Source organism: Odocoileus virginianus, chromosome 10 (genome assembly GCF_023699985.2).
Source record: "Odocoileus virginianus isolate 20LAN1187 ecotype Illinois chromosome 10, Ovbor_1.2, whole genome shotgun sequence".
In the NCBI taxonomy this organism is placed as follows: Eukaryota; Metazoa; Chordata; class Mammalia; order Artiodactyla; family Cervidae; genus Odocoileus; species Odocoileus virginianus.
The window spans coordinates 58238361-58264807 of NC_069683.1; the positions used below are offsets into that span (position 1 = coordinate 58238361).

Consider the following 26447-nt stretch of genomic DNA (forward strand, 5'->3'; position numbering starts at 1 on the left):
ATCATAACGATTCAATATTTGTAAATACTGTGAAGTGATCACCATAATAAATCTAGGTGACATTCATCACCGCACAGTTGCAATTTTTTTCTTGTGATGAAAACTTTTAACATTTCCTCTTTTAGAAACTTTAAAATATCCAGAATAGTATTATTAACAACTTAATTGGTGGCACTACTGTAAAGACTATGTCTGCAAAAGAAGGAGATGCAGGAGACTCAGGTTTGATCCCTGGGTCAGAAAGATCCCCTGAAGAGGGGAATGACAACCCACTCCAGTTTTCTTGCCTGGAAAATTCCATGGACAGAGGAGCCTGGTGGGCTACAGTCCATGGGTTACAAAGAGTCAGACATGACTGAGCACATACACACACACAATTTTTTTTTATTACAAAAATTTATTTAACAAAAAAGCTCAGTAAGAAAATGTACACAACCCAATTTTTCTGGTAGTAAAATGTGGAGAAGGGGACACATGAAAACAGTTGATTTCTCTGGTGAACACAGCCATTGCTCATACTCGTTCCAAGGCTTCTAACATGATGATACTATTTGCTCGTATTACCACCATTCCAATATTGTTCTGTTGTCCACTGGTTGCCATCTCCACACATTTATCTATCACAAGATTCATAAAGGGATCAAATCCCCGCGATATTCCTTGGACATGTCTGCCACCATTTAATTTCAATGATAACTTCCTGTCCATAAATTTCTTCAGCTCAGGAGGGTGTGCTTTGCTCATGATGTCTACTCTACGAGCCCAAAGAAGCCTCCAAATGGAATTCAAGTGGTCCCTCACGCTTCGGTGGCAGGCCTGGGGCTTTGCGTCTCCCACACACATTATTAACTAGAGTCACCATGATGTACATTATAGCCCCAAGACTTACTTAATTTTTTTTACTGGAAGTTTGTTAATTTTGACCTGCTTCACCCAATTTTGCCCACCTTTCATCCTCTGCCTTTGGCAACCACCAGTCTGTTCTTTTGTATTATGAGTTTGTTTTATTCAGATTCCACATGTAAGTGAGATAATATTTGTCTTTGTCTTTCATTTAATATATTGCCATTACAGTCCATCCATATTGTCACAAATGGCCACATTTCCTCCCTTTTATGACTGAGTAGTATTCCATTGTATATATCAATATGTACCATATCTTCTCTTCTGTATCCATTCATCCATTGATGCACATGAGTTGTTTCCATGTTTTGACTATTGCAAATTTTGTCCACATACTATTTTTCTACATGTTTATTAACCCTTGTTTAATTCTTAGTTCTGTAATGAAATACATTAAATATTCATTATCAGTCGTTTTGCTGATGTTTTCCTAGTTCTATTTTGGTTGAAACTTCTCTCTAGTATTACTTTGGAAGTGCTTGTGTGCACTTGAAGAACAGCTTGATTATGTATAAAACCCTTGGTTCTGCCAGTCTACCCATTCAACCTAATTGGAATCTAACAGATTCATTCAGTCTCCCACAAGACTGAAAATTTGGTGGGGCCATCCTGATTGCAAATATTCTGTCCCATTATTAAACCTGTATAGATCACAAGTTCTCCTTTTGTGGTCAACTTCTGGTCACCAAACCTCTAAGCCTAGTTTTTGATACAAGAATTAGTGATAATAAAGCTTCATGACAAGGCTTGAGATATATAGAGAGAAGCAGAATGGCCAGAACCCATCACCACATAAACCTTGTGTGGAAGCTTAATTTAGACAGGGTTCCCAGAATATAAATAGATAAGACACTAATGCCTCTGGGGAATGCCTCCGGGATAAAGCTACTATGAAAAGAAAAAAAGCATTCATAGTTAAAAAAAGCTTCAGAACTTATTTCCCTTGAAATAGCTGACAGTGTATTCTTAGTGCCTTTCCAGAATTTACTTAAACAAAAGGTTACTTATCTATAATCTCTTTAAAGCCTTTGAGATTTTGAAGGAAGCTTGAGTGTCAAGGCTGAAAGGGCTCTTAGAAATAATCTAACGTATCTTTTCTTCTATAACAGATGAGAAAACTGGAAATGTTGTCTGGAGTGGAAGAAGTACTTGAAGCTTACATGTGAAATTTCAGGCTTATTAAAATGCTTAGAAAAATAAATCTGTTGCAGAAATGAACAAAGAATTATAAAATATCTTTAAGTTTGGGGTTCAGATTTTTTAAAATTTTTAAGAAGAAAAAGCACAATGAAATTGAAGATGCTATGTTACTTTCTCTTATCTTATTCCTGTTCTTTCCTAGTGGAAACAATTATTATGAATTTGGTATTCATTCCATCCATACTTTCACACTTTGCTTTTACATATGTATCAAATATTATGCAATTATTTTAACTTGTCAAAATGTAAGCATAGTACATAGCATTCAGAAATTTGCTTTTTAAAAATTTTGAGTGAACCTCCTTATACATACCTCTGTGAGTATAGAAGCAAACCCTCATTATTCCAATGTCCCTGTGGCTATTGGGGAATGAGTCATTCAGCACAAGTGTTCTTGTAATTGGGACATACTGTGATAATTAGGAGTGATCAGTCCATATCAGGTGTCAGGACACTCTTGCCTTCTGGAAGGAGTTTTGGATAAGGAGTCAAGACTACTGCTGGCTCTGTTTCTGACAGTGTGACTTTGGAAGAGGAATTGAAGTGTGATGGAATGAGCAATGGATATGACACCAGACTTGGCTTCCAACTATACCACTAATTCCACTTGAGCCTCAGTTTCCTCATATGTAAAAAAAAAAAAAGATCCTGCTTCACGGTGCTATTGGGATCAAACTGGATAGGGGTGACATAAGAGATAAAAGCAGAATGTTGCTATTATTAATTTAAATATCAATAACCTCTGATATGCAGATGACACTACCCTAATGGAAGAAAGCAAAGAACTAAAGAGCCTCTTGATGAAGGTTAAAGGGAAGAGTGAAAAAGCTGGTTTAAAATTCAGCATTCAAAAAACTAAGATGGCATTTGATCCCATCACTTCATGGCAAATAGATGGGGAAACAATGGAAACATTGACAGACTTTATTTTCTTGGGCTCCAAAATCACTGCGGAGGATGACTATAGACATGAAAATTAAAAGACGCTTGCTCCTTGGAAGCAAAGCTGTGAACAACCTAGACAACATGTTAAAAAGCAGAGACGTCACTTTGGCAACAAAAGTCTGACTAGTCAAAGCTATGGTTTTTCCAGTAGCTGTGTAGGGATGTGAGAGTTGGACCATAAAGAAGGCTGAGCACTGAAGAATTGATGCTTTTGAACTGTGGTGTTGGAGGAGACTTTTCAAAGTCCCTTGGACAGCGAGGAGATCCAACCAGTTAATCCTAAAGGAAATCAACTCTGAATATTCGCTGGAAGGACTGATACTGAAGCTGAAGCTCCAATACTTTGGCCACCTGATGTGAAGGGCCAACTCATTTGAAAAGACCCTGATGCTGGGAAAGATTGAGGGTAGGAGGAGAAAGGGACAATAGAGGATCAGATGGTTGGATGGCATCATCAACTCAACAGACAAGAGTTTGAGCAAACTCTGGGAGATAGTGAAGGACACAGAAGCCTGGCATTCTTCAGATCATGGGGTCACAAAGAGTTGGGCATGACTGAGCTACTGAACAATAGTGAAGTTCTCAGTTTTCATAATTGTAGAATAAGAGGGATAGAACTTGGTATTGAAAGCCCTTTATACTCTAAAATTGCTTGTGATTCTGTGACTGGGGATGTCAGATCCCCCAAATGAGAAGGGTGGGGATCACCCTTGGATCCCCACCAGTGGCCGCCATTGGAAGAAAAAGTAGTACAAGGCAAATAAGATAATATAGCATCCCTTCCTTTCCCCTCTCATCACTTCTTCCATTCCTCCCTTCTTCTTTTTCATCTGTTTCTTCCTTTCTTTTTTCCTTTCCTTTCTTATTATTCTGTTCTTTTATCCTTCTTCCATTTCCCAAACTCGCTGTACTTCTTGAAGCACTCATTTCCACCCTTCCTAGCTAACTTCAATCTATTCTTCAGATATTCTTTGCTTTTCTGGGAAGTCTTCTTTTGTAGGCTTTTCCAGATCTCTCAAATTTTGAGCATGATGCCCTTCCCATGTTCTCCAATAATGCACTCAGGACTGTCATCATTGCACTTATCACTGTGATTTGAATTGTCTTCAACCGTTAATAGAATGTAAGCCTGGGGGGCATGTAAGTTTCATGTCTTGTTCACTGCTTTATCCCAAAAGGCCATACTGGTGCCTGGAACATAGTGGGCACTTCAATTCTGTTGAATAAAGAATAAATAAATAATCAGACACCATGCTAGGCAGCATGAATACAGAGATAAATAACTCAAAGCTGTAAGCTCTCAAGGAATTAAAAGTCTCATAGGGAGGATAGCATGACTTGTTAAGTCACCTCAGTCATGTCTGACTCTTTGTGACCCTATGGGCTGTAGCCCGCCAGGCTCCTATGTCCATGGGATTCTCCAGGCAAAAATACTGGAGTGGGTTGCCATGTCCTCCTCCAGGGGATCTTCCCACCTCTCTTACATCCTCTCCATTGGTAGGCGGGTTCTTTACTACTTGTGCCACATGGGAAGACCAGGAGGATAGACAGGCAATCAAATAACTGCAATGCTGCATTATAAGAACAAGCATCAGAAATCTGTTCAAAATGCAATGTATATAGAGGAAAGGGTTTGAAGGGGTCTCAGAAAGTTGTATAAGAGATCAGTAAATTGGACATTAAGGATGAGCAGAAATGTCTCAATCTGGGAAAAGCAAAGGACATGCCAGGCAGAGCATCAGCATGTTTATTCAACAGTATTTAATAATCCCCAAGTATGTGCCAAACACTATTATTGGTATGGATGGTATAGCAGGCACGTTGGGAAACACCCTCCTGAAGCCCCTTCCCTCTCTTGCAGAGGTCTTCTTTCTGTCTGACCCATGTCATCCTGCATCTCTGCAGCACCCCTGCAAGTGTAGGTATTTACTACATATGAAAATTTATGGGGAAATTGCATTTCCTTGATTCAAGAGAACAAGGTCTTGGCTGTTTTTGTGCTGAGGAGGACGTGAGGGCTTGTGTTTCTCAGTGTTTTGATCAAAGGCACACAGCTGTCATATGAGAACACCCTGGAAATGTAATCTGAGTTCTCCAAGGCATAGACTGGGCCTCACCATCTGTCTCAGGCCACAATCTGACTGAGGGCTATCTTTGGCTGAACATCTCTTGCATGGGTCAAATATTAATACAAGCATCTGCCAAGGAGAATAACAAGGTAAGAAAAAAATGCACATGAAATAAAGGCTAGAAGAATTCTCATAAATCAAAACACACACCATTACACAGAGCTTTTATGGAGACAATTAGTGAAAAGAAATACAGAGTTACAAAGAGTAAAAGATAAACCATTAAAGGGGTTGTTTCATGACAAAACTGGAATTTCCATTTGCAGCAAAAATTTCATACAGGGCTCTCAGCAGTGAAAGAGCAGAGTCCTAACCAGTGGATACAAGGGAATCCCCTGAAAACATGTTTATTTTACTTTTTCACTAGCCTGAGGATGGAATTCTGAGATGGATACAGTTTTTCTTCAGAACTTTGAAGTAATTGGAAGCCTTCTCTCTTCCAATATTGCTGATGACAAGTTGGAAGCCAATATAATTACTTCCTCTTTGAATGTATTCCCTGCACAATTTCTGTTTACTTAAGATTGCATTTCTTCTGTCTGTATTGAACTTTAACTTCCACATTTTCTGATAATCTTTTAAGTATGTAGGACTAAAAGCCGCTAAGACGCTCTGAGTACATGGGTGAAGCTTGTTGATTGTGCGCTTCTGTGTAAGATGAGCTGTTAGGGACTTTTCACTGGGGGAATTCCAATGTCAGTATCTTTTCCCCTTGGGCTGCTCAGATTCCTCAGAGAAGGCTTTTCCAATCCGTTGCCCAGAGCTACATGTGAAGGCTTATATTCCACTCTTAATGGAATCTGAGTAGGGGAAGACACCTGGGGTGGGATATGGGTTCACTGTTCAGATGTATGTTTATTTAAATCCACCCTTTCAGTAGGCTTCTTCAATCTTTAATTGTGCCATTGGTTTCCCAGTCCAGAGAGTCTCTTCAAGGAATAAAACTGTAGTCTCTGCTCAGGTTGGGGAAGAATAGTTGTTAGCTGTGTTAAGGTTAAGGGAAGGGAGGGATCTTTGGGACCTAGCAATCTCTTGAAAGGCTCTGAACTAGTTATCTTATTTTAGCTATCCCCACTGCCACCAATCTGTACAGTATAAATCAGATGAACGCTTGGCTTTCCCTACTACTAGTTTGAGATTCAGCTTTCTTAGTTTTGCTAAATTGGTTACAGCAGTCCTTTTGCACCACAGCTTCCAAAACTTACTTGCTGCTTTCTTCTCTTTGATTCTTATCATCCTTATGGATTTATGCTTTAAAAAAGTCCCTCTACTGTCATTTTAGAAGGATTTTGAGAGACAACAAAATTATATGCATATGTTGTATCTCTCTGTCTTAATCCAGAAGACCAGAAAACTTTTAAATTGAGGTGAAGATATGCTATTTCTATTACTGTATCTTGAACTTCAGCTGAAGCCAGGAAATTAGCAAGTAGATCGCGTAAGGGTTCAGAACTTACACCATGGAATCAAACCTGTGATTGAACCCTATGTCTGTCACAAAATATTGATAGTGGCTAATGTTGCTATTTTGTACTTAATTTTTTCCTCCTAACATTTCTCTCTTTTCCTACAATATGCATGTGTGTGTGTTTGTATCACTCAATTGTGTCTGACTCTTTGTGACCCCTTGGACTGTAGCCCACCAGGCTCTTCTGTCCATAGAATTCTCCAGGCAGTACTGGAGTGGGTAGCCATTCCTTTGTCCAGGGGAACCTTCCCAACCCAGGGATAGAACCCAGGTCTCCCAGATTGCAGGCAGATTCTTTACTGCCGATTCAACAGGGAAGCCCACAGCATGCATATATTACTTTTATATTTGGAAAAGTTAGTATTATTTAAATAAAATAATGCTAGCTGAAATGAGTGATACAAACATTTCATCTCAGTTTTACTCTTAAATAGAGAATAAAGCTACTCATTTGCTAAAAAATGTGTGTAGAAATAGTTCTAGCTAGTAATTATAGTTTGTTGCAACCTGTGAAGATTTATTATATAAGTAGTTTTAAAAATATGAACCCCAGACCATATAGTCATGTTATATTCACAAAAGGAAATACTGGCCTGTATCAGCAAGATCTTCCTCTCTGTTCAGGGACAGGCTTCACTGAAAAGAAAAAATTCTCTAACATCTTTTAATAATTAGTAGAATTGAAAACTTATCAGCCTTAAAAGTGTGACAATAGATTGTATATCTTTTGTCTTATCTCCCTTCTTGTCTAATGTTTTTCTTCTTTAAATCTTAATTTGATTTTGTCTTTATTATCTTCTAGGAATTATAAGAAGGTTAGTAGAAAATATTTATATATCTATATTCCCATTGAATGATCCATCTTACATTTCATCACCATCATATCAGGACTCTTCTAATTCTTTGAGAAGTTCAGATAGAGTTTCATTATGTATTTAATACTGATGGTGAAAATTTAAGGGAATAAGGATGTTCCATGAATGATGTAGATAACATCAAAGCCTGGGTGCTATGGAGTTACCACTAAGGTTTGTGACTTCTTCATGTGAAGCATAGACTATGGACTGAATGCATAATGTTTATTACAATTTGTCAAATATTTGTTGATGCTATCATATTTAATATAATATGAACTTATTTCTTTTCTTTCTTTAGTCACTAAGTCACATCCAACTCTTTTGACCTTATGGACTGTAAGACTGCCGGGCAAGAATACTGGAGTGGGTTTCCATTTCCTTCTCCAGGGGCTAGCAGTATAGTTAATTTTCTGTTGTCTAACTCTGATCATCTGTGCCTCTCTTCCTGCAGAAAACCCACCCCCAGATGAAGCAAGTTCTGCTTGTCTCCTATTTGAGGGGAAGTGTTCTAAGAACACTGCCACCAACAACATGGCTAGAACCACTAGCCCTTGGAACTAGCTCCTGAGAGAATCTGAAACAGTCATCAACATTTTCCTCTACATTTCCAGGAAATACTGGAAGTAAATAAGGGGACATGGAATTCAACAGCTGACTACCAGTGTTTTACATTCAGTTGTTTGGAAGCATACTGATTCAGCTCTGGATAGAAAATACAGAATTACTTTATTACTTCCTCAAGTACACTAAGACATAAAAGTCAGTTCACGGTAACAGTTTTTGTATTGAAGGTGAATCTGAAATTAAAAAATCTGTTCAACTCTAGATCTGGAGATTCAGTTGGGAAGCCCTAAGGGACATTTTTCACTGAGATATATAGGTGCTTGACTTTCTTAGTTGATGCTGCCAGAGAGATGTGGTTACTGAGCAAGGGGAGGAAAGAAAAGAAATCTTGTCTTTTACTTGCATAGTTAGTTTGAGTGTAATCCTTCAACTCTGAAAAAAATGGATTTAATTTTCACAACAATTTAAATGAATTCATTTGAAGGTATGAAAACATTTTGTTTAAAAGTTTGGGAATCATTTATCTAGTTAAATGAGCACTTGATATGGGACATGTCCTTAAATATTGACCTTAAATATTGCTTTCATATGTAAAAGGTAAGACTCCATCCTGGGTTAATCATTTAACTAGTTGTCTGATTCATTTAGTTTTCCTCATTTGAAAAATGGAGATAAAAGTACAAACTATATTTATTCTTCCAGGAACAGTGCATGTCAAGTGCTTTAAAGAAGCCACATAATTTGAACATATTGGATGTCACTATGATGACAGTTATTATCACAGTCATCCATACAATGATATAAAACCTAAAGAGAGAACTGAAAAAAATGATTCACTTACCCCCTACATCAAGTGTCTTGATCACTAAGTTCAAAGGATTTTAGTTTTTGTTGTTTAGTAATAATTTATTTAAAAAACAGAATCAAAATTTCTGGGTCAGTATGACAGAATGAGTACATGCAGAAATCTCCAGCTTCTGTTCTAAATACTTAAGAATGAGGGACAAAATATTGTCATATATATGTGTTCAGTTCAGTTCAGTCGCTCAGTCGTGTCCAACTCTTTGCGACCCCATGAATTGCAGTATGCCAGGCCTCCCTGTCCATCACCAACTCCCGGAGTTGACTCAAACTCATGCCCATTGAGTCGGTGATGCCATCCAGCCATCTAATCCTCTGTCATCCCCTCCTCCTCCTGCCCCCAACCCCTCCCAGCATCAGGGTCTTTACCAATGAGTCAACACTTCGCATGAGGTGGCCGAAGTACTGAGTTTCAGCTTCAGCATCAGTCCTTCCAATGAACACCCAGGACTGATCTCCTTTAGGATGGACTGGTTGGATCTCCTTGCAGTCCAAGGGACTCTCAAGAGTCTTCTCCAACACCATAGTTCAAAAGCATCAATTTTTCGGCACTCAGCTTTCTTCACGGTCCAACTCTCACATCCAAACATGACCACTGGAAAAACCATTGCCTTGACTAGACAGACCTTTGTTGGCAAAGTAATGTCTCTGCTTTTTAACATGCTGTCTAGGTTGGTCATAACTTTCCTTCTAAGGAGTAAGTGTCCTTTAATTTCATGGCTGCAGTCACCATCGGCAGTGATTTTGGAGCCCCCAAAAATAAAGTCTGACACTGTTTCCACTGTCTCCCCATCTGTTTCCCATGAGGTGATGGGACCAGATGCCATGATTTTAGTTTTCTGAATGTTAAGCTTTAAGCCAACTTTTTCACTCTCCTCTTTCACTTTAATCAGGAGGCTTTTTAGTTCCTCTTCACTTTCTGCCATAAGGGTGGTGTCTTCTGCATATCTGAGGTTACTGATATTTCTTCCAGCAATCTTGATTCCAGCTTGTGCTTCTTCCAGCCCAGCGTTTCTCGTGATGTACTCTGCATATAAGTTAAATAAGCAGGGTGACAATATACAGCCTTGACATACTCCTTTTCCTATTTGGAACCAGTCTGTTGTTCCATGTCCAGTTCTAACTGTTGCTTCCTGACCTGCATACAGGTTTCTCTATCCATGATAGAGAAGGAAGCTACAAAGGTAATCAGAGCCTGAAGGTACATAGTTTTCAGGAAGCTGCGACTGGAAAGAGGATGAAGACTTCAATGTGTTTATAAGAGCAAGAGCTAAATATGCCTCTGTCATGATGAGGATGAAGTTTTCTTCTTCATTATGGAGAACAAGTATTATTTGCTTTGCTCTCAAATATCAACTGTGTTCTGTGTTGAAAGACAAAGGAAATACATTTACTTACCCATCTGAAACTTACTTCTGTCAAAATCTGGTAGTTGAAACAGGTTTCTGTGTGAGACTGGAATTTGAGCTTGAATAACATAGAGTGGCTGTAACTCGACCACCTGAATAAGTGAGAATCCCAAGACAAGACTGCAATATGTGACTTGGTTTGAGGCCAGAAAACTGGTGAAGCAAGGATGACTCTGCCTTACATGCAAGCCAGACATAGAAGGAACTCTACACTGAAGATATTCTCTCAAGAAAAAAGAACACAAGGACACTTGGTATCATAAAATGTCATCAATAAAGTCCATAAGTAAAAAGATTCACAACAAAAAAAGAGAGCTAACAAAATGATCTGGAAGGGCCTTAAAGCTTAAAACTGTCCCCCAGATCAACCAACCAACCCTTAACCCACCCTACTGCCCCAAGCAATAATCCCTGAAAAGCAAAATTATCATCCATAAAACAAGATTAGGAATTTATGAAAGCGGCATGAAAGTAGCATGAAAAAAGTTATTGGTAATCTTGGAAATAAAGTGTGATCACAAAATTTAAAAATATAATGGATGGGTTAAATAATAGCTTTTAAAGAATGAAAGAGGGACTTTATGAATTGAAAGACAGAACAGAAGAAATATCCCATAATGCAAAGACAATGACATGTAAAAAATGTAAAAGAAATATGGAAGATTTCAGACTACCTGCAGGATATATCAACCAGGTCAATAGCCTACTCCTCAGTCATAACAATAGAAGCCAGACAGCAATGCAGTTATTGTTTTAAAGCACTAAGAAAAAATAAATGTAAACATAAAATTTGATACTCAGCAAAAAGATCATTTAACAGGGAAGTCTAAAGAAAGCACATTTTAGGTATATGAGGACCAAGAAAGTTTGCTATTTCAGAAAAGAATTGTTAATGAAAAAAATTCAATATTGAAACCGACTCTTATTGGAAGAATTATTCAAAGACGAATTTCAGCAAGAAAAGAAGGGAAGGATGAAGTGTAATGCAAGAATACTAAGTGTGCCTATAATCTGGAAAATATCTTAATAAATGTAAGTAAGTGTTGGTTGTATAAATAATAGTAATGACAATAAGAACAGTACTGTTGACATTAAAACAGAGAACTAAAGAAACAATAATTATTACCTGGATGCTAGAGGATATCAGAGGGAATGAGAGGATCTATAGTGTTCTTTTCTTATTTAGAAGGAAGATTGAGATGTTGAGTAAATTTAGGTTTAATAGAAAATGTATGTCTAAATATGTATTTAGATTATTGGGTTAATCTTTCAAAGAATAAAAATGGAAGATAGAATTTCCAAGTCAATAGAGGGAAAAATAAAAACAAAAACAGAACAACTTTATATAAACAAGTAAGAAAGGGAAAAAAGGGAAAATGTAGAAAATACAAAAATGTTATAAGTATTTCAGAATAATCTCAGAAATATAAGTTGAACCTATCTATTCAAATATATACACTTAGACCATTTTTAAAATTTAGCTACATGCAATTTAGAGAAACACATATAAAACAAAATTATATAGAAATGTCAGAAATAAAGCAATATAAACGTTACCAGGTGAGTACTCATCAAAGCACAGAAATTATTACATCATTATTTAAAATAGATAATATAGGATATAAAATTAAAAGCACTGAGAAACAAGAAGAAAAGTAGTCTTAAATCAGCTAACCTAAGACGGGGATTAGAAGAACGTGCGCTTGTCTTTTCCTGTGAGAACTCCAAATTTACAACTAATCACTGAACAACCATTGACAGGAGAATGATGGATCACACACACACACACAAAAGATACCACATGTCCAAGGGCAAAGGGCAGCCCCAATGAAACAGTAAGAGAGGCGAAATTGCATTTAGAATCAAGCCCCATGCCCACTAAAGATGCTCAGAGGGCTCAAAGGAAACCTTTTGTGCACCAGGAACCAGAGACCTCACAAGAGACTGAGTCAGACCTGCCTTAGAGTGTTTGAGTGTCTCCTGCAGAGGCACAGGTCAGCGGTGGCCTGCTGAGGGGACAGGGGCTCTGGCTGCAGCAGACCTGGGGAGTGCAGTGTGTGAGCCCCACCATAGAGCCTCCGAGCAGACAACCCACAAACTGGAGAATAATTATACCAAAGAAGTTCTAGAACTGTTGTGAGAGTTCTAGAGCCCACAACAGATTTCCCAACCTGGGGATCTTCCAAAGGGACTGAGAACCCCCAGGGAATAAGAAGACCAATGGGATTTGATTACAGAATGTCCACAGACTGGAGAAACAGACTCTTGGAGAGCACAAAAAACAACCTTGTGCGGACCAGGACCCAGGAGAAAGGAGCAATTACCTCACAAGAGACTGAGCCAGACTTGCCTGTCAGTGTCCAGGAATGTCTGGCAGAGGCGTTGATCAACAGTGGCCTGCTGTGTGGTCGGGGACACTGAATACAACAGTCCTGGCATAGACCCTTTTGAAAGAGGTCACCATTATCACCATCATTCCTGCCATAGTTTGGCCTAGGCCAGCTAAAGGAAGGGAACACAGTCTCACACATCAACAGAAAATTGGGTTAAAGATTTAGTGAGCATGGCCCTGCCCATCAGAGCAAGACCCAGATTCCCCTACAACCAGTCCCTCCCATCAGGAAGCTTCTATAAATCTCTTATCCTTATCCATCAGAGGGCAGACAGAATGAAAAGCACAATCAGAAAATTAATCAAACTGATCACTTGCATCACATCCTTGTCTAACTCAATGAAACTATGAGCTATGACATGTAGGGTCATCCAAGATGGAGAGGTCATGGTGGAGAGTTATGACAAAATGTGGTCCACTGGAGAAGGGAATGGCAAAACACTTCAGTGTTCATGGCTTGAGAACCCCATGAATGCTGTAAAAGGCAAAAAAATATAACACTGAAAGACAAACTTCCCAGGTTGGTAGGTGCCCAATATGCTACTGGAGAAGAGAGGAGAAATAGCTTCAGATAGAATGAAGAGGCTGAGTCAAAGCAAAAACAGCCCCCAGGTGTGGATGTGGTTGGTGGTGGAAGTAAATTCTGATGCTGTAAAGAATAATATTGCATAGGAACCTGGAATGTAGGTCCATGAATCAAGGTAAATTGGAAGTGGTCAACAGGAGATGGTAAGAGTGAACATTGATTTTTTAGGAATCAGTGAACTAAAATGGACTGGAATGGGTGAATTGAATTCAGATGACTGAGTTATATCTACCACTGAGAGCAAGAATCCCTTAGAAGAAATGGAGTAGCCCTAAGAGTCAACAAAAGAGTCCAAATTGTACTACTTGGTACAATCTCAAAAGCAACAGAATTATTTCTGTTCATTTCAAAGGCAAACCATTCAATATCACAGTAATCCAAATCTACGCCCCAATCACAAATGCTGAAGAAGCTGAAGTTGAACAGTTCTATGATGACCTATAAGACCTTGTAGAACTAAAACCAAATAAAGATGTCCTTTTCCTCATAAGGGACTGGAATTAAAAAGGATGAAGTCAAAGGATACCTGGAGGAACAGGCAAGTTTGGCCTTGGAGTACAAAATGAATCAGGGCAAAGGCTAACAGAGTTTTGCTAAGAGAACTCACTGGTCATATCAAAAACTGTCTTCAAACAATGCAAGAGATGACTCTACTCATGGACATCACCAAGTGGTGACAGCCAATACCCCTGATGATCAGTACTGAAATCAGATTGATTATATTCTTTGTAGCCAAAGATGGTGAAGTTCAATACAGTCAGTGAAAAAAAGACCAGGTGTTGACTATGGCTCAGATCATGAACTCCTTATTTCAAAATTCAGACTTAAATTGAAGGAAGTAGGGAAAACCACTAGGTCATTCAGGTATGACCTAAATCAAATCCCTTATGATTATACAGTGGAAGTGATAAATAGATTCAAGGGATTAGATCTGATAACTAGAATGCCTGAAGAATGATGGATAGAAGTTTGTAACATTGTATAAGAAGTGGTGATCAAAATCATCCCCAAGAAGAGAAAATGCAAAAAGGCAAAATAATTGTCTGAGGAGGCCTTACAAAGAACTGAGAAAAGAAAAGTGAAAGGCAAAGGAGAAAAAGATATATCCATCTGAACATGAGTTCCAAAGAATAGCAAGAAGAGATAAGAAAGCCTTCCTAAGTGATCACTGTGAAGAAATGAAGGGAAACAGTAGAATGCAAGAATAGAGATCTCTTCAAGAAAATTAGAGGTGCTAAGAGAACATTTCATGCAAAGTGGGTGCAATAAAGGACAGAAATGGTATGGACCTAACAGAAGCAGAAGATATTCAGAAGAGAAGGCAAAAATATGCAGAAGAGCTATACAAAAAAATCTTAATGACTCATATAACCACGATGGTGTGATCAGTCACCTAGAGCCAGACATCCTGGAATGTGAATTCAAATAGGCCTTAGGAACAAAGCTAGTGGAGGTGATGGAAATCCAGTTGAGCTATTTCAACCCCTGAAAGATGATGCTGGGAAAGTGTTGAACTCAATATGCCAGCAAATTTGGAAAACTTGGCAGTGGCCCAGGACTAGAAAAAGTCAGTTTTCATTCCAATACCAAGAAAAGGCAATGACAAAGAATGTTCAAACTACCATACAATTTGCACTCATCTCATACACTAGTAAAGTAATGCTCAAAATTCTCCAAGAGAGCCTTCAACAGTATGTAAACTGAGAACTTCCAGATGTTCAAGTTAGATTTAAAAAAGGCAGAGGAACCAGAGATCAAATTGCCAGCATCCACTGGATCATAGTAAAAGCAAGAGAATTCCAGAGAAACATCTACTTCTGCTTCATTGACTACGGCAAAACCTTTGACTGTGTGGATCACAACAAACTATAGAAAATTCTTCAATAGAGGGGAATAACACACCACCTTACCTGCCTTCTGAGAAATCTGTATGCAGGTCAAGAAGCAACAGTTAGGGGAAAAAAAAAAAAAAGAAAGAACTGACATGAAACAACAGACTGTTTCCAAATTGGGAAAGGAGTATGTCAAGGCTGTATATTGTCACCCTGCTTATTTAACTTATATGTAGAGTGGTTATATGGGAAATGCTGGAATGGATGGAGCACAAGCTGGAATGAAGATTGCTGAGAGAAATATCAATAATCTCAGATATGCATATGACACCACCCATATGGCAGAAAGTGAAGAGGATCTAAAGAGCCTCTTGATGAAAATGAAAGAGGAGAGTGAAAAAGCTGGCTTAAAACTCAATATTCAAAAAACGTAGATCATGGTATCTGGTTCCACCCCTTCATGGCAAATAGACAGGGAAACAATGGAAACAGTGGCAGGCTTCATATTCTTGGGCTCTAAAATCATTGCAGATGCAGCCATGAAATTAAAAGTCACTTGCTCCTTGGCAGGAAAGCTATGATATACCTAGACAGTTTATTAAAAATCGGAGACATTACTTGACAGACAAAGTCCCACAGAGTCAAAGCTTAGGCTTTTCCAGCAGTCATGTATGGATGTGAGAGTTGGACCATAAAGAAAGATGAATGCCAAAGAGTTGATGCTTTTGAAATGTGGTGTTGGAGAAGACTCTTGAGAATCCCTTGGACAGCAAGGAAATCAAACCAATCAATCCTAAAGGAATTCAAAGGACTGATGCTGAAGCTGAAACTCCAATACTTTGGCTACCTAATGTGAAGAACAGACTCATTAAAAAAGACCCTGATGCTGGAAAAGATTGAAGGCAGGAGGAGAAGGGGACGACAGAGGATGAGATGGTTGAATGGCATCACCGACTCCATGGACATGAGTTTGAGCAAGCTCTGGGAGCTCGTGTTCGACAGGGAAGCCTGGAGTGCTGCAGTCCATAGGGTTGTAAAGAGTCAGACACGACTGAATGACTGAACTGACCTGAGCTTATAAAACTCCCTTGAATTGTATAATATAATAAGAAATGTTCAAAAATATATAAATCTTAAAACTGTTACAATGTAGGAAATGCAAACCTACCATTATCATGGTATATTTTAACAGATCTTGCTCAGAAACAGATTAAGTAACTGAAAATTATTTATGTTATGAGGGTTTGAGAAATAAATATAACAAGATGACTTAGCAGATATATATTAAATGTTATTTTCAAAAATCAGACAATATATATTCTTTTTAAGCACACGGAAAACAGTTACATGAAATTTTCTCCTATTAAACTCAAAGACAGTCATCAAAAGTTATTAGAATTCATAGTAATAATTAAAATTAAACAAACAATAGAAAAGAACCAAAATATCCATATAGTTGATACAAGAATAACTCACTTCAAAATAATTTGTGGGTAAAGAGGAAATTCTAATGAGAAAGATAAAATTTTACAACTGACCAATAGTATCACGAGTGATATCATACTGAAACATACAGAGAGCAGTTAAATCAGAATTTAGGAGATTTATAGACTCACATTCATATTTGAAAACAAGTAAGGGAAAGAATGGAGAAGGCAATGGCACCCCACTCCAGTACTCTTGCCTGGAAAATCCCATGGATGGAGGAGCCTGGTAGGCTGCAGTCTATGGGGTCACTAAGAGTTGGACACGACTGAGTGACTTAGCAGCAGCAGCAGCAAGGGAAAGAAAAGAATCTTAAGCATTTAAATAAAGAAGCTAGAAACAAGACAAGGAGTAAATCAAAAGAGAAGTAGTAAGAAGTAAATGTTAAAGGAGAATTTAATCAAATAGGAAACAAATTAATAAAATGGCAAAGCCCATTAATAAGGGGGGGAAAAGCAAAATTAAATAATAGTAGGAACAAAGAGACCTAGAAGTGATGACAATAATTCAACAAGAAACAAGAAAATATCAGGAATTGTTATTCACTTTGTTAGGTATGATAAAGATGTGGTTAATGGGTGAAAAAAAAAAGTGTTATCAATTAAACACGCATGTGAAATGGTCACAACTTCCAGGATTTCCACTAACATACCTGGAAGACATAAGGAAGAAGGAAAGAAAATAGAGGAAAAATGAGAGGGATAATGATAAATGTGACAAGACTGGCAAAAAATGTAATTGCTAACACAGGGTTTGTTGAGGCTTCCCTGGTGGTTAAGATGGATTATTCTACTTTTGTCAAAAAGTTCGAAAAGATAGGAGCAAAACAATAGATCAGAGAGAACTGAGAAAAATCTAGAACACAATCATAAGTGATACTAATAAAATTACAAAAAGATTATGGGCAATTTTTGATTAATATAATAAATTGCCAGGATTGACTTAAGAAGAAATAGAAAATTTATTTTCTAAGAAATAGGATGTTTAACCATTAAAAATCATGAAATTAGTAGTCAGATATTTCCTCTGACACTCCAAAAAGGTCACCAGGCCCATAGAGTTTAATGGACTGGTTGTTTTAAACTTAACAAAAAAGAAAGGTATTGTCTTTTTCCCCAAAATGTTTTAGAGAAGAAAGAGGGAAACCTACTTATTCAGGCTAACATAACTGGGATTCTAAATCCTAAAAGGTTAATTACAAGACTAGGATTATACACCAAAATATAGCAGCTGTTTTATCTGGGGAGGTGGTAATGATCTAGAGAACTGAAAAGGGTAGTTCAATGAGACTTCAGTTTTATCTATAATATTTTAATTCTCTTATTAAAAGAAGACAAGGAACAATATGACCAAGTATAACCAAGCAGGACTCTATTGAGCCCTCCTGGGTCAGACCCTCTTAGGTCCTCTGCTTGCCTTTTTTTGTAGAAAAATTTTAGCTTTCTAGGCCTTTCCCCAAGTTACCAAAAATATGTTTAATCAGAAAAGTGAGAAAACATAGAATTAAAGGGAAGCAAGCAAGAAAAAACTATAATGGTAAGCTATTCCTAAATTTAAAAATTTTCTCTAAAAATACTACAACAAATTATCAATACATTGTTTGTTGCTCAACTTCAACAGAAGAGAGAAAATCATCCCTTTAAAGCATATTATGTGCCAACCTAATAAACAGCTGTCAGACCCGGTCAGTGGTAGGAAGCCTAGAATGTACTATTCTTAGATCAAGAAATCCTCAGTAGTTCAAGTTACTACAGGTCTTATAAATATCACTATCTTTTCTCATGTAAATTGGTAAAAATTACATTTTATTTTTAAAACATTTATTTGCCTATGACTTTCCAGAGTTGAGCAGTTATAAATTAATTACATTCATACATATATTTATTAAACAAATTCTTATAGAATGCCCAGTATATTGTATGTACAGCTTGTCTATCTATTGGGTCTCCATGGGTGAGAGACACAATCCTTGTTCTTAAAGAGAGGAGATGGACAGGAAGCTTAGTACTGACAATACAGTGAAATCAATAGTGCTTAGGGCTATGCAAAGTAATGCTCAAAATTCTCCAAGTAAGGCTTCAACAGTATGTGAACTGAGAACCTCCAGATGTTCAGTTGGATTTAGAAAAGGCAGAAGAACCAGAGATCAAATTGCCAACATCCATTGGATCATAGAAAAAGCAAGAAAGTTCCAGAAAAACATCTACGTCTGCTTTATTGACTACGGCAAAGCCTTTGACTGTGTGGATCACAATATATTGTGGAAAATTCTTCAAGAGATGGGGACACCAAACCACCTTACCTGCCTCCTGAGAAATCTGTATGCAGGTCAAAGAGCAACAGTTAGAACCAAACATGGAACAGTGGACTGGTTCCAAACTGGGAAAGGAGAACATCAAGGCTGTATATTGTCACCCTGCTTATTTAACTCCGAGGCACAGTACATCATGCTAAATGCTGGGCTGGATGAAGCACAAGCTGGAATCAAGATTACTGGGAAAAATATCAATAACCTCAGATACACAGATGACAGCACCCTTATGGCAGAAAGTGAAGAAGAACTAAAGAGCCTCTTGATGAAAGTGAAACAGGAAAGTGAAAAAGCTGACTTAAAACTCAGCATTCAAAAAATGAAGATCATGGCATCCTATCCCATCATTTCATGGCAAATATATGGGGAAACAATGGAAACAGTGACAGACTATTTTCTTGGGTTCCAAAATCACTGCAGATGGTGACTGCAGCCATGAAATGATTAAAAGACCCTTGCTCCTTGGAAGAAAAGCTATGACCCACCTAGACAGCATATTAAAAAGCAGAGACATTTCTTTGATGACAAAGGTCTGTCTGGTCAAAGCTATGGTTTTTCCAGTAGTCATATGTGGATGTGAGAGTTGGACCATAAAGAAAGCGGAGTGCTGAAAAAAATGATGCCTTTGAAATGTGGTGTTGGAGAAGATGCTTGAGAGTCCCTTGGACAGCAAGGAGATCAAACCCGTCTATCCTAAAGGAAATCAGTCCTGAATATTCACTGGAAGAACTGATGCAGAAGGTGAAGCTTCAATACTTTGGCCACCTGATGCAAAGAACTGACTCACTGGAAAAGACCCTGATGCTGGGAAAGATTGAAGGCAGGAGGAGGAGGAAATGACAGAGGATGAGTTGGTTGGATGGCATCACCAACTCAATGTACATGAGTTTGAGCAAGCTTTGGGAGTTGGTTATGGACAGGACAGCCTGGCGTGCTGCAGTCCATGGGGTCATAAAGAGTTGAACATGTCTGAGCCACTGAACTGAACTAGGGCTACACAGATCAGAGATTCATCTGTCCCAGTCTTGAGGATCAGGGCATGTGACACTTGAATCAAGTACTGTTATTAATCATCAAACAAAGGTGGGAGGTGTTGAGGAAAGGGGTAAAGGGTGGTATAATCAAAGGAAATGGCATATACATACATGAAGAGAACATCTGAGGAACTGCAGGTGTGAGATTGCTGCAGAGGAAGTCAGGGAGTTTAGAAGCTAGATTACTCTAAGGCCTTGCCTCTGCACTTGAAGATTTTGAACCTAATCAGGAAACCACTGAAGTAAGAAACAATATGCTTTCTGTCTGTCATGCAGAAGAGTCAATTTTTATCTGACTCCAATGGGAAGATAACTGGTAGAAAGCACAACATACTGCACCATGTGTATAAGGGCACTGATGTGGTAGGACCTCACCTAGTGCCTCAGTTCAGTTCAGTCACACAGTCATGTCTGACTCTTTGAGACCCCATGGACTGCAGCATGGAAGTCTTCCCTGTCCATAAGTAACCCCCAGAACTTGCTCAAACTCATGTCCATCGAGTCAGTGATGCCATCCAACCATCTCACCCTCTGTCATCCTCTTCTCCTCCTGCCTTCAGTCTGTCCCAGCATCAGGGTCTTTTCCAGTGAATCAGTTCTTCACATCAGGTGGCCAAAGTACTGGAGTTTCAGCTTCAGCATTTCCTTTAGAATGGACTGGTTTGATCTCCTTGCAGTCCAAGGGACTCTCAAGCATCTTCTCCAACACCACATTTCACAGGCACTAATTCTTCAGCATTTAACTTTCTTTATGGTCCAACACTCACATCCATATATGACTATTGGAAAAACCATAGCTTTGACTAGACAGACCTTTGTTGGCAAACTAATGTCTCTGCTTTTCAATAAACTATCTAGGTTGGTCATAACTTTTCTTCCAAGGAGCAAACATCTTTTGATTTCATGGCTGCAGTCATCACCTGCAGTGATTTGGGAGCCCAAGAAAATAAAGTCTGTCACTGTTTCCATTGTTTCCCCATCTATTTGCCATGAAGTAATGGGATTGAATTCCATTATCTTCATTTTATGAATGTTGAGTTTTAAGCCAGCCTTTTCACTCTCTTCTCTCACCTTCATCAATAGGTCCTTAAGTTCCTCTTCACTTTCTACCATAAGGGTGGTGTCATCTGCATATCTGAGGTTATTGGTATTTCTCCCAGTAATCTTGATTCCAGCTTGTGTTTCATCCAGCCCAGGATTTCTCATGATGTACTCTGCATAGAAGTTAAATAAGCAGGGTGACAATATACAGCCTTGATGTTCTCCTTTCCCAGTTTGGAACCACTCTGTTGTCCCATGTCTTGTTCTAACTGTTGCTTCTTGACCTGCATACAGATTTCTCAGAAGGCAGGTAAGGTGGTCTGGTATTTCCATCTCTTGAAAAATTTTCCACAGTTTGTTGTGATCCACACAGTCAAAGGCTTTGCCATAGTCAATAAAGTAGAAGCAGATATTTTTCTGGAACTTTCTTGCTTTTTCTGTGATCCAGTGGATGTTGGCAATTTGATCTCTGTTTCCTCTGTAATCCAGCTTGAATATCTGGAAGTTTTAAGTTTACTTACTGTTGAAGCCTCGCTTGGAGAATTTTGAGCATTACTTTGCTACAATTGTGCCGTAGTTTGAACATTCTTTGGCATTGCCTTTCTTTGGGATTGGAATGAAAACTGACTTTTTCCAGTCCTGTGGCCACTGCTGAGTTTTCCAATTTGCTGACATATTGAGTGTAGCACTTTCAGAGCATCATCTTTTACGACTTGAAATAGCTCAACTGGAATTTCATCATCTCCACTAGCTTTGTTTGTAGTAATGTTTTATAAGGCCCACTTGACTTTGCATTCCAGGGTGTCTGACTTTAGGTGACTGATCACACCATCATGGTCATCTAAGTCATTCAGATCTTTTTTGTATCATTCTTCTGTATTCTTGCCACCTCTTCTGAATGTCTTCTGCTTTTATTAGGTCCATACCATTTCTGTCCTTTACTGTGCACATTTTTGCATTTAATGTTCCCTTGGTATCTCTAATTTTCCTGAAAAAAATCTCTAGTCTTTCCCATTCTATTGTTTTCCTCTATTTCTTTGCATTGATAACTGAGGAATGCTTTCTGACCTCTTCTTGCTATTCTTTGGAACTCTGTATTCAAATGGGCATATCTTTCCTTTTCTCCTTTGCCTTTCACTTCTCTCCTTTCTCAGATGTCTGTAAGTCCTCCTCATGCAAGGATTTTGCCTTTTCGCATTTCTTCTTCTTGGGTATAGTCTTGATCACTGCCTCCTGTACAATATTATGAACCTCCATCCATAGTTCTTTAGGCACTCTATCAGACCTAATCCTGTGAATTTATTTGTCACTTCCACTGCATAATTGTAAAGGATTTGATTAAGGTCATACCTGAATGGTCTAGTGGTTTTCCCTATTTTCTTCAATTTACATCTGAACTTTGCAACAAGGAGTTCATGATCTGAGCCGCAGTCAGCTCCCAGTCTTGTGCCTAAGCTTGTGTTATTTACTGACGGAGCAGGCCTGAGAGAATCTGATTTGTTTGGGGAACTTAGGCTCCTCCTGAGAGAGAATTCATCCTAATAGAAGGAACATTTGGTGGGTGCAATATCAAATCTTAGTAGTGAAGGGAAGAATTGAGTCTTAGGTAAAAAGATACCTACTGGGGTGTCTGGGAAAACACTGAAGTGAGAGTGAGGAAGTATTTCTCAATAGGGTGTAACACATAGAGACACAGTTCCTCTTCCCAATGCCTCATTTTGCTCTTGAAGTAAGCGTATCTTTTTTATCCTTCAATAGTCAGTAACTATGGTACTTAGCAGAGGCAGCTGCAGAGGAAGGGTATCTTGTAGGCAAGGTCAATACTGGAGGCAGGAGTGGTGGTTCTCAGCAGATGTGACTGTAACGAATGTAGCAGGGATATCTTGTGCTTGTGCTGTTCCTTGGCAGGAATGGTTGATATGTAAATGGCTGGTGAGTGCTGTAACATCTTGCAAAAGAAAGATAATAGAAGAAAATGTAGCTTGTTAGCACAAAATGTGTACCCTCATGTAGACACAGATATAATTGGCCTGAAGTGTGTAGACCTCCTTTTCTGTTCTACACTGAAAAATGGGGGTAAGAAGCAACAAAATAAACAGTAAAGAGAGAAGGCTTAAACTACCTCTCCCAGATAAGCTGCCCAAATTCCCAGAATACTAGGTCCTGGCAACTCCACATTCACTTACTGTAAAAGTGTAAAAGGTTAGGTTACTCCTCAGGCTGTAGAACAAGTGCCCAATTGCCCTCAGAGATAGCATATCCCTCATCCAAAAGGAAACCTAGCCTGATCTTGCATCCAGCTAATCTTTCACATTACTGCAACTAGGCACTTTTGTTTTCTTATCATCTTCACAGAGAGCAGAGAGATATTTTCATGATTTTTCATGACTCTATTCTCTCCACTTTAATAGCCAAAAGCTAAAACCAAATAAACTTGTTTACAGAGAAAACCCAGCAATTTTGTCTGATCAATTGATCTATTTCATTCTTACTGAAACTGCAATCGTGTTATCCTGACTGACAGATTCTCAAGAGAGATTTAGAAAAAATATTCTTGATCAAATTCACTAAGAACAGAATGTTTCAAGTGGGCGTGCCTGGCTAGAATCTCACTGAACTACTCAGTAACAGCACATCAATAGTCTGCTGAATTTTTATTTCCCGTCAGAAAAATAACAAAACCAATCTGAAATCTGAGAGTGTTTTGAAGGCAGTTGGTATATAGCCTAGTAGCAAATACACTTTTGGGGCTGCTCCTTTGTTTTTCTCCCCTTCGGCAGCTATGTTTAATGGGCTGAGAGAAAGCTGTTTGCTTGCAGAATCTTATTATAGACCAGAAATACACTTGTTCCAGAGAAGAGTAATTTAATTGGTTCCAAGTCAAATGATGTTAACAGGTGTCACCTCACCAATCCAGGACTTAAAATGGGTTATTATAAACAGAACTAATACGTATTTTTCTGGCTTTTGCTCCCATTTGTTATGCAAGACTGCATGCCCCTGTAATGTTCCTCCTGATTATTTCTAGCAACTTTAGGAGGTGGTTGACATGTGCTCATGCACACGTACTGTCAGCTACCACATAATGCCTGCCATTTTCTTGCCCTTTAGCTCAAGTTCTTCTCTGCTGCCATCTGCAACTAAGGCCTGCACAGCTTAATATAAACTGCAAGGAAGTCTTGATCAGTATTTCTGCTTCTGCCAGGCTCCGTGACACTTCAATGGAAGGACATTACATTGCTGGTTCCATGGATACACGAGGTCCACAAGAAGTCACAGGTAGAGGGAGAATCTCTGTCCCTTTCAGTGTTCCACTGCTGAACTCAATTGTCAAAGAGCTATAGAGCTTTTGTCCACAGCTCTGTCTCTTCCCCTAGGACCCAAACAAGCTGTTGTGGAGTAGGATGGGTAGTGTGTGAGTCTGGTGGCCATGGAAGGTACCTCTAACATGTGACTGTAATTGAGGTGGGCTCCAGCTGCTGTGCTCTGAAATTATAACCAGGTTTGCACAGAGGCCCTGCTTCTCTGGCTGCTCTCAGTCAAGAATGGAGCATGGGAGTAATACAAAGGGGGACACCCTGAGATTCATGGGACACTTCTGATAGATGTGTTTGATATGAAGTTTCCTAACAGCTTTGTCAAACTTTCCTTAGAACTAGTCTTATAGTCCAACCTCCCTTCCTTTTTTTCTCTCACAGGCATTTCCCCCAATATATTTTTCTTTTTGCACATTTAGTCCCATCTTGGTATCTTGCTTCTCACAGGACCTAGATTAACACAAGGCATCTGTTAGTTATGTGCAACAGAATAGCTTAAATATTCTCCCTGTTGCTGAACTACATGGATCTTCTTGATGACTCCCCTTCAAAGGAATTTTCTCTCCCAGGTTTCTAAGTCCTCTTACAAATAGATTTGATGTTGACTTCAGTTTCCTCCACCCAGGTTTGCCTGGCATGCTCAGAAATGCTCAGACATGTCTAGATCTCGGTAGGAGATGTGATGTGATGGAGGCTCAAATTGAGCCCCTTGCTATATACCCTAGAGCATCTATTATGATTCTTCATCAGTTTAGTGCATGGTTAGAGAAACAAAAGAAATACAGGCAACTATCCTTGCTTTTGGAATTAAAATTCAGTTAGTGAGATAAAAATCACACATGTGCCACAAGTGGTTTAAAATGCAGATAATAATCATTGATTTTTCAAGGACATGAAGAGAGCTTCAAGAAATATGGTTTTGTCTTTCTCTGGGTTTCTACTTGTGTGGGATAATGACAGATAATAGTAGAAAGCTGTTTCTTTCTGTGCAGGTCTGTGATCGGTTGAATGTGAAGATGTGGAGGTGAGAGAGGCACATAATCATCATAATCATTACTGTGATGGGCTGAGCCCATCGCCTTTCATCAGGGCCTTACTGAATTCTCCCACTGTGTCAGAGACTTGTTGATTCATGGACTGACATGATGTCTTCACTTTTTGCTTCCCAAAGTAAAAGGGTGGATGGAAATTGAAAATAAATTAAATAAGTTAGTTTAGCTTATAATCAGACATAAGAAATCAACACTGATTTTCAAAGGGTATAATATTTTAGAGTTAAGAATGTATATAACATATGGGGTGGGAAGAAATAAATGCCAATTAGCTCTTCAATACCAATGTCAATGTGCATGTTTTCTTAGCAAAAGGCCTTTGGATAAATTCTAGATTAACAGGGATAGAAATAATGTCAAAGATTACTAATTTAGTATGTCCTCCTGCTGATGGGAAGAACAGCACCTTGAAAGAAAGTTAATATGGAATGTTAAGTCATGGGTATTGCTCACAGAAAAGAAAATACCAAGAGAATTAAGTAAAGCTAATCTGAAGACATAAATTTTCTTTGGTAGTGAGGTTTGAAATCTTATTATTTCAGCCTTTTAATTGAGAGACAATATGCTTATTTTTTTTTGAGCTTGCAGATCCTCAGGGTTAAACTTGGGGTTGAATGGCTGTCATGTGACTTTGGGTGGCTTGCAAATTCTTCAGGAGAGAGTTAGGTCAACTAACAAGAAGCTAAATGCTCAGTATTATCTCACTCTCTCATGTTATCACAGGATAAACCATTAATATCAAGAAGCTTCTGAAGTCTCTATCTGGGAATTTGTCAGTGCACCAGGAACAACAATCCCTGGCATAATGTTAGACAAACTTAACCAAACGAACAACTAAACAAACTCATGAATAAGCAGTAGGATTTTATCTTTCCAGTTACGTTTCATTGGTCATTGAAATTGACCAAGTAAATTAAATTGACAGTATTGGTGAGCTGTGTTGTGATATGTTAACCCTTTCCCATTGTAGTTAGCATTTTAAATATTGGAGAGCTAATTCTTATTCCAACATATACAAAATAAATGCTTGTCCCGTAAATCCAATACCAACACATGGTACA

The 26447-nt window shown here is 38.5% G+C and overlaps 1 pseudogene; it reads right to left on the reverse strand.

Moving 5' to 3' along the window:
• Positions 1-388: 388 nt before the first annotated feature.
• On the reverse strand, positions 389-12417 carry LOC139037192 (small nuclear ribonucleoprotein G pseudogene; annotated as a pseudogene).
• Between the last annotated feature and the right edge of the window lie 14030 nt (positions 12418-26447).